General features: G+C 30.8%; 2 long non-coding RNA genes across 2 annotated transcripts in view; one reads left to right on the plus strand and one right to left on the minus strand.

The window, feature by feature from the left end:
* Positions 1 to 3,299, plus strand: part of LOC128250546 (uncharacterized) — a 191,998-nt gene extending 188,699 nt beyond the window's left edge. The window contains exon 3 of the long non-coding RNA XR_008266577.2: positions 3,191 to 3,299. This is a non-coding gene — a long non-coding RNA (uncharacterized LOC128250546). The remainder of the gene's footprint in view (positions 1 to 3,190) is intronic.
* LOC149131449 (uncharacterized) overlaps positions 1,863 to 10,000 on the minus strand; it is a 13,905-nt gene continuing 5,767 nt past the window's right edge. The window contains exon 2 of the long non-coding RNA XR_016237909.1: positions 1,863 to 4,945. This is a non-coding gene — a long non-coding RNA (uncharacterized LOC149131449). The remainder of the gene's footprint in view (positions 4,946 to 10,000) is intronic.

Raw genomic sequence — 10,000 nt, forward strand, 5'->3', positions numbered from 1 at the left:
CTGTATATCAAGGAAACAATAAATTTGACCACAGACTTTAATAGACAATTGTTATCTCGCGAAACCAATCAATTGAAATTGTTCATTCTTAGTCAACGTTTCAACTCTTTTCCTAAAGCTATTATTTCTTCAGATACACGCTGCTCTTTTTAAAAGAGACAGAGATAAAGCGATGAACAGGCCAATGGCATAGATTACAATGGCCAAAGCGAAATTACATATGGGGTACAGGGAATATGTCGGGAAAAGAAAGTTAAAAGATAAAGGCTTGTTGAATTTCCGCTGGTTTTGTGCGGATTCTAAAGATGGTTGAAATGGTTGGGTGGTGTTAGGTGAGGATGGAGTGTCTTTCCTTATTTGGTTATATTGTGTTTGAAACTCGCTGAAGTCTAATTTTGTCTTCTATCCTGGCGATGTCGATTAAATAACTAAAAAAAAAAAAACATATATATACGTACAGGTAACTTGGAGTGTATTATCCACATATACACATGCACACACGCATATATATATATATGCATATATATACACATGCACGTATTGCCCATATATATTTCTTGTTATTAAGGCGGCGAGCTGGCAGAATGGTTAGCGCGCCGGGCGAAATGCTTAGCGGTATTTCGCCCGCCATTACGTTCTGAGTTCAAATTCCGCCGAAATCAACTCTGCCTTTCAGGGTCGATAAAATAAGTACCAGTTGAAAATTACTGGCCTTGTGGCAAAATTTGAAACTATTATTATTAAGGTGGTGAGCTTGTAGAATCGTTAGCACACCGGATAAAATGCTTAACGACATCTTATCCGGCTTTACATTCTGATTTCAAATTCGTCGAAGTCGACTTTGCCTTTCATCGTTTCGAGTTCGATAAAATAAGTACCAGTTGAAAACTGGGGTCGATGTAATCGACTGCTCCCCTCCCCCACTCACATATCAGGCCGTGTGCCTATAATACTAATGATTATTACATATGGGCTCTATTATTATTATTGTTGTTGTTGGTGCTGTTGTTATTATTAAAGCGGTGAGCTGGCAGAATCGTTAGCACGCCGGGTGAAATGCTTAGTGGCATTTCGTCTATCTTTACGTTCTGGGTTCAAATTCTGCCGAGGTCGACTTTGCATTTCATCCTTTCGTGGTCGATAAAATAAGAACCAGCTGAGCCCTGGAGTCAATGGAATCGACTAACCCCTTCCCCGACCTTACCTGCTTTGTAACAAAACTTACATCTATTATCATCAAGGCAGCCTTCTGACATTGTTTAGTGTACAATTTAAAAAGCACCATTATTGTAAGGCAGTAAGGTGCTTCTTTGAGGATGTTTAGCTGTTATTTCTTACAGACTGCGTGACTGTGTCGTGGCTCTCTGGTTGGCCCGAAGTAACCAATATCATAAGTGTGATGGCGGTGGGATGGAAATCTCAGTTGACTCTAATAATTGATCTGTTTGGATTCAGTAAATCACCAGAGACGTATTCCTGAGAGCCCTGGCATCTTCATCTTCATCGTGTGTGTTTGCAAATGTCTGTATTTATAAAAATATATAAGCGTGTATGTATGGGTATATATATATATATATATATATATATATATATATATATATATATATATATGTGTGTGTGTGTGTGTGTGTGTATATGGACAGTCATACACATAAACACATACCCAAACACACGCATACATGAATAGATACATATATGATTTATGTGAATTAGATCGTACATATTACAATCTCTTGACTGGGGTTAGTGATATATATATATATATATATATATATATATATATATATATACTCTAACATGGAGAGAGTGTAGATGAACAAGGAGACAAATGAAGAGGGAGGGATGAAGGGAGAGAAACAGCATTTCATGTCTTTTAAAGAGTGGTTTACTGCAAGAACTCTTTTGTACTGAAGCAATAAAAAAGTCAATGATCCAATGAGATTTAAATATTGTCAAACAAGAAACCGCCAAGAACACTGAAAGTCACCAATGTTCTGTGAATTAAAGGAATTCGAATGGCCACATGACAGTTACTCACTTCACAAGCAGGGCTCATAAGGACGGTTATCCGGTTTCCGGGGCGTTTAAGAAACCGAGATCACAAAATAACCCTGAATGAGACGCCGCTGGCCCTTTGGAAGGGTTGAAGTCCAACACATTTGAGGACAGAGGACGAGGCAGTTACTTCGACACGACCCCACCGCTTATGTTCTGCTTTATCGTACTTGAAGGATGAAAGGCAATGTTGACCTCTGCAGGGTTTGAACTCAGAACATTAACACCGATGTTGCACCGTATCCAATATTGTGACGTGTTTGCTTTGTGTTCAAATCCGGCCGAGATCGACTTTTGTCTTTTATCCGTTGCAGGCTGAGAAGCTAAGCCCCAATTGCCCACTGGTATCGATGTATCCGCTCCATTTCTAAAAATTACTGGCCTTGTGCCCTAAGTAGATTTCATTATAATTATTTTCTTAGAAAGAGCGATTGATTTGAAAGTTTCATTTAGGTTCTGAATGAATTCTGTTAGATTCATTTTTAAATAAATTAACATCGAAATTTAATAAATTATTTCATTTCAATAAAACGGAACATTGATAATTTTTTTTTTAATGAGTAAAGGTTATTAATAAAGAATTTTCAGTGACATTACACACACACACACACTCACACACAAACATCGTGCACACACGCACACACATGCATAGGTACATAATACATACACATAGAGCACATTTCATAGTTACATTCAATCAGGAAAGACTCAGGTCTAAAACACAACCACAAACACACACAACAGCTCCCCCCCCCCGACATATATATATGTGTGAGTACATGCATATACATACGTACACACATACACACACGTTCATATATTAGGTTGGAAAGAAATCTTTTCGTATCTATTGGGATTCTTATTTTCGTGGTACTTTTTCAATACTTACGGTAAACAAAGCATTAATTTTAACATTCTAATGTTATTTTCATTCATTCCATAATGGTTAAATTTATATCGATTTTCTCCCAATTTACAACTAGTTTTGATTAGATCGATATCAAAGACTGCATGTTGCATGAATTCAAAAAGGTCTCTCCAGCAATCAATGTGGAAAGAAATAGTTTTTCTTTTTATTGGAATGAAGAACAATGTTTGGCGCCAGTTTGTCTCGGACATTTTTTTTCTCTCGCAGATTTGCCTGGAGCTGAACGACCAAGTTTTGGTAATGATGGGGTTCCGAAAGCGAGAATTTTCAAGACATCTTCATGAACAAGAAAAACTAAGCTTTTCTAGTGAATTCCACAGCATCTGAACACTTCTCAGCTTAATCAAAGAGTTGCTCTTTGATCGTCATTGAAGAGTAGACTTGATACCGAACTTTCACTGGGTAAAATCATCACAAATGATGAAAATTGGGTTCTTTTTAATCATATGGAACGAAAACGAAATTGCACGGCACTCACGGAACAAGGAGGATATATTATCAAACCAGGACAACACCCGAACAAAGTTATGCCCTCTGTAAAACATGAAGTCTTACTGGCACTCCGCCGGTTGCGACGACGAGGGCTCCAGTTGATCCGATCAACGGAACAAACTGCTCGTGAAATTAACTTTAAAGTGGCTGAGTACTCCGCAGACACGTGTAATCTTAACGTAGTTCTCAGGGAAATTCAGCGTGACACAGAATGTGACGAGGCTGGCTCTTTGAGTTACAGGTACAACTCATGTTTACCAGCTGAGTGGACTGGAGCAATGTGAAATACAGTGTTTTGCTTAATGACACAATTCGATGCTGGTTTTCGAACTCATGAGCTTACGATCGCGAGCCGAATACGCTAACTGCTAAGCCATGTGCTTCCATGAAGTGTTAAACCACTATGAAACAGCAAACACGAAGCAGTTTTGTCATCGGTTAGAAGTACCTCACAAACATCTCGTGCATGTTGTTATTCAATTGTAAACGGATTCTGCCGTTATACGATTGTGCAAGACAACATGTTGCCCAAGTTACTTGGGAAACGATTAGGGCGCTAACTATGAAGGCCTTGCCTCAACTTCCTTACTCTCCCGATTTTGCTTCAACAAACCAGCTTGTTTTCAGATCATTACAGCATTATTTAGAGGGAAGACACTTTATTGTATGAGCGAGTGTGAGTGCGTGCTCATGTGTGCGTGTGTGTCTGCGCGCGCGCCCGTGTTCATGCATGTGTATGTGTGTTTGCTTGCACGTGTGGATGTATGTGTGCGTTTGCGTATCTCGGCATGTCAATGAATATGCGTATATATGCTGGAAGCTGGTGCTTTTGACGCCCAAAGAATCTCAAAAAGTGCTGAATTGTCCCGGAGTGAATCATCAACTTCAATGGAATAAATTGATTCTCTGACATTCTAACATCTATTGAGCAATCTCACGTTTGGTCTGTACATTCAAACTTTTAAGGCGCGCGCGCACGTGTGTGTGTGTGCACGTGTCTGCGCGTAAGCGTATGTGTGCGTACGCGAGCGTGTGCCAGTGTGAACATATAAGACAAATATCACTGTGCTACATGAGGTGAGACATATTTGCAGTGTTTATAATGCAAATTTTAAAATTTCGAACAGCTCTCAAAGAATGAAAGAATAAAAAAGAATAGTAGAGAACGGGTCAACCGTGGATGTGGTTGCGTCGTTAATAAGTTCTCTTCGCAGCCATGTGTTTACTGGTTCGATCCCACAGCGCTGTACTTTGGTCAAGTGTCTTCTACCGTAGTCTCGAGTTGAGATACACATGAGTGTTGGTAGATTGAAAACTGTGCTGAAGACTATCGAATATGTTGGGGTGTTTCACATGTCAGTTTGCAATGATCGTTTCCTAAATATTATTCAACGGTCTTTCTCCCTTTGGTTTCGTTGTGTATTTCTTCATGCTTAACGTTGAAATCTCTCTCAGATTTTCGTAAAATATCTGCAATAGACAGAAACATAAATGATGTTATTCTAAAAAGAAATGTATTTTAATTTTACAGAAAATGTTAGGTGAGTGCGTGTCAATGCGCATGTTTAATGGTTTTTAAGAAAATTATATGTATGTATGTGCATATATTAATTTATTTGTAGTTTCAGTGTTTCATATTCGAGGCTCTGATGAAGCTATGTGTTACTCAGGCACTCAATTACGAGTCCACACTGTATCTGACAGCAGAAACAGCTCTAAGCTAGCGGAGTTCATAAGATAATCGTTTATTCCTTCGTCATTTCATTTTCCTGTATACACACACATAATATGAAGCCTGGACCCGTAAAGAAGGACGATATAGAAAAGGTCGGTAGACCTTAAAGAAGGTCTCTCCATTTTCTTTAAAGTAGAGTGAAGTCTAACAACCCAAACGCTAGATCTCGCTCTCCTGACTCGTTGCATTATATTCTATAGACGTTCAGTAGGTGAGCATGAGCAACGATGATTTTCTGTGAAGAGTACTCGCTGTTTGTGGTTGTCTTTCTGACAGATACCAGTTCCGTTTCAAAAAGAAAGAAATAACAATGGTTGCCTTCCCACCTCTTTATCAATGAAAAGAGGTAAATCGAGTTTGTTTCTTGACGATGTTGTTGAACAAGTTTATATAAATCATCGTAATTAGCAAAAAAGTATTTCGTCTGCGTTGGCCAATGTTAGTTTATTTTAAAGAATAAATTCTATTGACCCTTACATGACTTCAACAAATATACAGTACAGTACAGTTTCTACTTCGCGGATTTTCACCTATCGCGAGGGGTTTTGGAACGTAACACCCGCGATAGTCGAGGGATTACTGTATATATGTATGTATGCACTACGTATTTGTGTGTATGTGCGTCAGTATGTATCTGTATATGTCTGCATTATATTACTGTGTTTGTGTCAAAGAACATATGATATCGTGTTCTGTATGTTTATGCTCAAATAATTCTATATGCATGTAGGAGTATAACATTGCAATATAGAACATGTTTCTCCTGTACCCAAACATTTACCCAGACGTGTTTCTCCTGTACCCAAACATTTACCCAGACGTGTTTCTCCTTATGTATGTATATATATATGTATGTATATATATATATATGTATGTATATATATATGTATATGTATATATATATATATATATATGTATGTATATATATATGTATATGTATATATATATATATGTTTGTATATGTATATATATATGTATATGTATATATATATATATATATGTATGTATATGTATATATATATGTATATGTATATATATATATATATGTATGTATATGTATATATATATATGTATGTATATGTATATATATATATGTATGTATATGTATATATATATATGTATGTATATGTATATATATATATATGTATGTATATGTATATATATATATGTATGTATATGTATATATATATATGTATGTATATGTATATATATATATATGTATGTATATGTATATATATATATGTATGTATATGTATATATATATATGTATGTATATGTATATATATGTATATGTATATGTATATATGTATATGTATATATATATATGTATATATGTATGTATATGTATATGTATATATATATATGATGTATGTATGTATGTATGTATATATATGTGTGTATTTTTCTCTATATGGATAGAATAGAGGTCTAGTTTCATATGAAATAATTCTTTCTATTAATAAAATATTACTGATTCAAATATTGGCACAAGGCCAGGGTTTCGGAGGCGGGGGAAGAGGGCGGGTAAGTCGATTACATCCACCCAGTGTTCAACTGCTACTTACTTTATCGACCAAAGAGGATGAACGGAAAAGACAATCACGGCGGCATTTGAACTCGGAACGTAAAGACGGACGAAAATGAGTCTAAGCGTATTTCCCGGCGTGCTAAGGAGTCTGCCAGCTCACCTCCTATACTTTCATATATAAAAAATACACACTCCACAGGAGCATATGATAATACATATATATAAGTATCTACACACATACGCACACATATACATATATATGTATATTTGTATATGATTATATATACATATATATGCATATGTAATTATGTATATAGGTTAATAGATAAATAGAGAATGAGATATACTTTTTATCTATACACACACACACACACACACACACACACACACACACACACACACACACACACATATATATATATATATTGTGTGTGTGTATAGAATAGGCATGTAAATATAAATTTAGATATCAATAAATACATGTATAGAAGTAGTATTTTCACATTTAAATGCATATTTGTATATGTAACATTAGCATTCCTGTATACGCACACGTATGTATATACGTACACACAAACAAGCACATACAATCACACACACGTATATATGTATTCGAATATTAAATTAATTTCTGAAATTTAGTCATAATGAAAATATTTTTTGCAATTACTAAACGAATGTAACATTAAATGACAAAGATTAATTGCAAGTTATAATATTATGTTTTATCAAAATATTCCGTTTTTGTAGACTGAGATTTTCTTCTCGTCAGTTTTGAAACAAAACTATTCTGTATATTAAGTGACTTGAAAAGGAATATATTTAGTGAAATGTATACGAGAGGCTGTATACATATATACATAAATACATGCATATATGCATACATATATGCATGCATACATACATTATATATATAAATAATTCCTCATCTCTTAAATATAGAACTGTATATATATATATAAATATATATATATATATATATATATATATATATATATATATATATATATATTTCTTTATGTATCTGTCTAACATTCTATCAATGTAACCTCTCTCTCTCTGTATATATATATTTATATATATGAATATATATATATATATATATATATATATATATATATATATATATATATATATATATATATATATATATATATATATATATATATATATATATATATATATATATACATACACATATCCGCATGTTTATATATATAAATACATACAACTATACATGCATATATATATTCATATAATATATATCCATATATATATATAAAAACTCACACAATCATTATATATATATATATATATATATATATATATATATATACTCACACATATACGAGTATGAATACATACTCACATACGCATACGCGCACGTATAACCCAAATGAATCCTAATTGCCATCAACGTCATCAACATGAACATCACCATCATTATCCTCATTCAACATCATCATCAACAACCACAACATCACCACTAGTATTTACTTTTTCTCCTTCATCTACATTTTGACAATGATGTTTTTATATTTATGCATACGTGAGCGCGCGTCGTGTCTATGTGCATATATATATATATATATGTATATACGTACATATATATATATATACATATATATATACATATATTTATATATACACACACATATATATATACATATATATATATATATATACACATGTGTATATATATATATATATATATATATATGTATATATATAAATATATATATATATAAATACATTTATATATTTAAACGAATTTATATATATATATATATATATATATATATATATATATATATATATATATATATATATATATATATATATATATATATATATATATATATATATATATATATATATATATATATATATATATATATATATATATATATATGTGTGTTTGTGTTTATACTCACACACAAAGACACACACATTAGCTCTAAAACATCGAGACTTGCAAACAAATGCCGATGCTCATAAAAGATTATGATGCCATTATAGTGAAGGTAAAGCAAAACAGGACGTTGAACTGAGGGTAAACATTATGATAAAATGTTTGTTAAAAGAATGTGCAGAGCTCGTTCATGGAAGAGTTTCCAATGTTTAGATGGAAATAATATCGTTGAATGATAGTCGTATCTTATATCTTTAAATGTGTTTTCTCGATTATAAAAATCAAATAAGTTTAAAATACCAACTAAGCTTATAGCTATATGTACTTATTTCTCTATATGTGCATCTATCTATCTATCTATGCATCTATCTATCTATCTATGCATCTATCCATACATCCATCCATCTATGTATCAATCCATCTATCTATGTATCTATCCAGCCATCTATGTATCCATCTATCTACTTATCTATATATCTATTTATGTGTATATATATATATATATATATATATATATATATATACAAATGAAAATATATACATATACATAAATTATATATTACATATATATATATATTATATATACATATATATATATATATATATATATATATATATATATATATATATATAAATAATATGTGAATATATATATATATATATATAATATAAATACTATGTGAATATATATATATATATATATAATATAAATAATATGTGAATATATATATATATAATATAAATAATATGTGAATATATATATATATAATATAAATAATATGTGAATATATATATATATATATATATATATATATATATATAATATAAATTCTATGTGAATATATATATATATATATATATATATAATATAAATAATATGTGAATATATATATATATATATATATATATATATATATAATATAAATAATATGTGAATATATATATATATATAATATAAATAATATGTGAATATATATATATATATAATATAAATAATATGTGAATATATATATATATAATATAAATAATATGTGAATATATATATATATAATATAAATAATATGTGAATATATATATATATAATATAAATAATATGTGAATATATATATATATAATATAAATATGTGAATATATATATATATATATATAATATAAATATGTGAATATATATATATATATATATATATATATAATATAAATATGTGAATATATATATATATATATATATATATATAATATAAATATGTGAATATATATATATATATATATATAATATAAATAATATGTGAATATATATATATATATAATATAAATAATATGTGAATATATATATATATATAATATAAATAT

The sequence above is a fragment of the Octopus bimaculoides genome, chromosome 22 (assembly GCF_046866305.1).
Source record: "Octopus bimaculoides isolate indiv1 chromosome 22, ASM4686630v1, whole genome shotgun sequence".
NCBI lineage: Eukaryota > Metazoa > Mollusca > Cephalopoda > Octopoda > Octopodidae > Octopus > Octopus bimaculoides.